At 43.4% G+C, this 5,075-nt stretch overlaps 1 pseudogene across 1 annotated transcript; it reads right to left on the bottom strand.

Annotated features, from left to right (window-relative positions):
• Positions 1–1,850: 1,850 nt before the first annotated feature.
• Positions 1,851–3,650, bottom strand: LOC307074611 (gametocyte-specific factor 1-like; annotated as a pseudogene). The gene is made up of 5 exons (XR_013812799.1): positions 3,478–3,650; positions 3,195–3,301; positions 2,985–3,111; positions 2,723–2,794; positions 1,851–2,155 (listed from the first exon to the last, which is right to left on the bottom strand). The product of XR_013812799.1 is annotated as a gametocyte-specific factor 1-like (transcript).
• Between the last annotated feature and the right edge of the window lie 1,425 nt (positions 3,651–5,075).

Raw genomic sequence — 5,075 nt, 5'->3', positions numbered from 1 at the left:
TATGATTAGTAATCTTCTATTGTTTGAGTCCTTGTGTTTATTGTGTTCATTTAAGGGACTGGTCTGGTTCTGGTTCCGGTCCCGGTCCTATTCCGGGTCCGGGTCCTGGTCCTAGTCCCGGTCCGGGTCCGGGATGATGATGATGATGATGATGGTTGTGATGATAGTGATGGTGATGATGATAATGATGATGGTGGTGATGATGATGATGAAGGTGTTGATGATGGTGATGATGAAGGTGATGGTGATAATGATGGTGATGATGATGGTGGTAATGATGATGGTGTTGATGGTGGTAATGATGATGATGGTGATGATGGTGATGATGATGGTGACGGCAGTGGCCGTCTGTCCAGGTAAGTTCTAGGACATCGGGGACGAGGCGGGCTTCGGAGAGGACCACTGTCAGTTCGTGGACTCCTTCCTGGACGGGAGGGCCGGCCCACGGCTCCGCCCCCAACAGCTGCCGCCGCGCACAGGTGACCCTCGCCCTCCAGAGCCCCTCACACCCCCTGGTTACCCCGGTTACCCTTACCCTGGTAACCAGGGTCTCTGCACGATGCGTGATGTTGACCTTTATGCCTCCTTTACTTCACCTTTGTGGAAAGCGTCATCGGGTCAAGACAGTGGCAAAGCTAGACCTATAGGGTGGGAAAGCTAGACCTATAGGATGGCTAAGGCAAGTTTTGGGTGGGCTCAAGCCCACCCAAAACTTGCCTTAGCCCACCCTATCGTTTCGTCCTCAAATCTAATCTACCTTTTTTTTTTAAAAAACACAGGCAATGAGAGGATGGATGCCGTACGCTAATGAACAGGCTCAAATGGGCTAGTGAAATCGAGCGCAAGCTTCCTGCGGGAATCTCTAACCTGATTGGTGGGTGGGCGTCTCCCGGTTGACAAAAGCAAAAATGCAGCACGAGCGCACCTAAGATAGTATCTGCTGTTTTGTCTGTCAAAAAGGCTAGCTGGTCTTTATCAGAAAATCCACGATTTCCAGCTGTGTTATAACATGACCAGGTAATAATAATCATTTTAAAACCTTGACATAATCTGTCAGATGTCTATTAAATGATAGTTGACCACAAGGCGCTTCTATCTGCCTCTTCTTGAATTGCTTCATGTTTAAGTCGGCAGAGGCTTGTAATGCTGCGCAGCATGAGAAGCATGATAAGGTGCAAGGAGCAGAAAAAGTTGACATGGGTGCTAATTTTCAGTGGAAAAAAAACGCTGGCATTATCAGCTGAGGGCATATTCATTGCCATAACAACGTGAGCTAAACAAGTACATGAAAACGCCCTCAGCTGATAAGGTGTCGGGGGGCGTGAGCAGCAGACAGGACTTAGTGTCTCATTAATTAAAACCCCACTGACATTGACCTTGGTAACTGCACTGGAAACTAACAAAAACAATAAACACTGCCCCCAAGTGGTGCACAGCCAACGGTTCTCCTTCAATACTAAAACAGCATGACGTCCCACTGCTTAGTACATGAAAAAACAGCATTCCTTGAGAAAAGGAATTGGTAGGCCTTCGGTTCTTTAGCAAAGACCGCAGGCAAACAAAAAAGTTTGAGTTTAAAGAGGCAAAAACAGGCGGTCAAATTTCAAACGCCTTTAAATCCAATGCATTATACAAACATTAAAAAGGTGACATTATACCCCCACGTGTTAGCGTGATTAGCCGTTACAAGCCAAACGGCTAAACACACTCACACCTGCTGGTATAATATGTCACCTAATTTTACAATGAAGGAAGGAACGCATATATATATATATATATATATATATATATATATATATATATATATATATATATATATATATATATATATATATATATACACACATTAAACAAAAAACATCCACAAAATAAGGTCATCCATGAAAGATAAAAGTATGTAGAATGGCCAAAATTTGGTTGGGACTATCTACTGGGCTACGTCAACGGGCCAGGGGATAGTCTTCGGAGCTCTCAACCCCGCGCTGAGGTTGTGCTCGTAAATCAATCCGTCCGTCAGCTCCGTAAAAACAAAATATGAATACGATGCCTTGTATGAACAAGAACGCCATTTGAAATGGAATGGGGAAGTGAGCCGCTTAGTGGATGGAGGTCGAGGCAGGCCCCCACACAAAGGGCACGGCAGCAACGCTGGCTTCTGCAAGAGGCAGAATAATCTTCACTCATCACAAGTCCAGCCCACACAATATCCACAAGCAGCCGTTTCATTAATTAAGATGGGAACGTGGATCTGCTTCAGGCCAGCCCTGAAGATGCATTTCCATCAAAAGGTTTACAGTTTGGTGGAGGACCTGATCATTTTTTAAAAAAAATGACGATAACCGTTACCACAAAATATCATGTGTTCATGATCTCTCTACCAACATTTGTACACATTATAAACAAGCGTGGTGGTCCCTTCTGGTCATCAAAGATTATATTGTGTCTGTTCTACAAGTCCCTTTTTTCCAACGATGTCGTCACGTGATCTAGGATACCAGGATCTGCACCCTGAATTAAAAAAGTGACCCTTTCTGTAGAGTGATCCCAATGTTCCTTCGATTAAATAAGGAAACCCTAACAGTATATGGATCCCATTGGTCACTCAATAATAAAAAGTGACCCTTACAGTATGTATACATACACTAAACAATGACGAAGGACGTCGTGCCAGCCTAAACACTCAGACCTATGGTGCAAGGTTTAAGATTAATTTGATTGTAACCTGATTCCCAATCCTCGTTGGTCGAAGTTCCAACAGGGACCGGCCATTTCCGCTCCACCTCTGCATTAGACGCTGTGAACCAAACGGTTTACAAATAAAGCCCTTCGTCAAGGTTTGCATTAAAGCGAGAAATATGCAGGCTTCTTATCGTTTCAACTTCTTCTGGACAAAAATAATGGACCTATTGTAAGTCGCTTTGGACAAAGGCATCTGCTAAATGCTCTAAATGTAATCCAGGTGGAAATCACACAAGATGACTTACATTCATCCGAACTGACAGACCTCCTGTCCTCACAGGTGGCAATGTGGAGACTCATCTCATGAACCGGAAACAGATGTCGAGCGTTATATGGGCACGTTTTCAGGTCCCTTGCCAGTTTGGGATGATTCTGCAAGGGTGAGAAATGTAAATGGACAAACAACCCTAGGAAAACCTGTCCGACAGTACTCCTGTTTTATTCCTTAAGGATACCTTTCTGCATTTCATCAAATGGAAGGGGAAGCGGCAGGCACGGATCTGGTGATTTCGGTTAAAAGGACAGTGCAGTAGTTTCTCCGGGTCAGAGGCCCCTTTCTCTTCTACAAAAAGAAACAAGCAAACAAGCCATTGAATGGGCAAGGAAGGTAAAACCTCCGCCATCTAGTGGTCGTGCTGAGCGATTTACACAAGACATTTGAGTGCGTACAAAGATCCAACAAGATCGTGAAGGGCTTGACACAAAAAAACGAAACACAGTTTAAATAGTTACACATACCCATCCCTTCGTTGGCGTGGGGCTGAACATTTTCCGGAGCCCTTGGACTTGCGGTGGTTCCAAAATGTGTGTCAAAGGTGTTTGAAGTCGACATTTTTGCACAATAAAAACACTGGAGAGACAAAGGACAAGCGCTCGGTTTATACTCACACGTGAGGACAATGGCCAATCATGGGAAGTGGCCGGAAGTGTATGAAGCTGGCCGGAAGTGTATGGAGCCAGTATCCTGTCATAATTCAAACCATTTTCACCAACGCATTTTCAAAGTTAGAATTTTTTCACAAACACATTTTCAAAGTTTACAATTTTTCACCAGCGCATTTTCAGAGTTTCAAATCTGGCACCGTTCTAACAGTGTATTACTTTGTTTCCCAGTTTTGAAACCTTGTAACTGGGATTCTGCAAAACAGGTGTTCATACATTGAGAAATAAGTTTTGAAAGGATGAATATTTAATTTTAAAAACTTGTAAAGGTGTAAATTTACACCATTGCAAAGTATTTTTTCAGAACTTACTTTTCAGCACTGACTTTTCAGAGATTTGACCACACAGGCGCAAGCTTGTGACTCACAAGCTGTGAGTCCCGTGATTATTGGCAGTGTGGAGTGGCGAAGTCACGCCCCTTCCGGTAGAGCCCATGGGACCTATGAGGTCAAAAAATATTAATGGGTTTCAATGGAGAGAAAGTAAATATTTTCTGGTCCCAGTCTTTATATGCCCTGGATTACACATATGTTGTTTGTGTATTTAAATAATAATTTTTCATGCAAAGAAAACTAAAATATTTCGTGAACAAGTTTGATAATGTTAGGTTTTGTGTGAGGCCGCTTTGTGAACTACAGCTCTTCGCTGCTCTCGACGCGAATGATATACGTCACCACCCGCACTTGGAACTCCGGTACAGACCAAGCCCCCGGGAACAGTGCATACTTCCGCAATCCACCAGTGCTCAGCGGCCAAGCCTGGTATTGCAGCTGTTTAAGCGGGCTGTGGACGGGTCCCTCGATTCACGGGGCCCAGAAGTAGATATTTCCGTTCACTCCAATACAAGTGGGGAGCAGGAATGTGTCTCTGCAAAAAATGTCTGGATATCAATCAAAGGCTCATAATTATCTTTATGCCAGGTACTAAAAAAATCTAAGTTTTCTCTTTTCAAAACGCCACCTCAAGCGTTTTATTAGCCGTTTTATGTTATTACTTTTTGCTGGAGAAGGAGGGGTGGGCAGCTGAAAGGAGTCGTAGTGAAACAAATGTTGTTTCGACCTGGCATTCGAGAGGGCCTAGTGCACGGCTCCGTTAACTTCTCGTGTCCGAGGTTTTTCCTTTTACTTAACATGAATGACGTTGATGGTTTTTAGGCACTGTGGTGACTTTTTATCACTAAAACTGTTTTAGTGATAAAGGGATTTTTAGGCTGGTTCAGCTGCTGCTCAATGACTCTCACGTTCCTCTGCTTGCGATCATTGCGATTCACCATGTATTGATCCATTTATTCAAAAGATCCAAAGACAAAGAACGGGTGCATTAAGGTATAATTTTCATAATATTCTTAATAGCCTAATAAACATTTCAGTTGCGTTAGTATTTCATTTTTTATT

Source organism: Pollachius pollachius (assembly GCF_949987615.1).
Source record: "Pollachius pollachius genome assembly, chromosome: 4".
Lineage (NCBI taxonomy): Eukaryota > Metazoa > Chordata > Actinopteri > Gadiformes > Gadidae > Pollachius > Pollachius pollachius.
The sequence above is the reverse complement of the archived record's forward strand: the minus strand, read 5'-3'. Positions and strand labels throughout refer to the sequence as shown.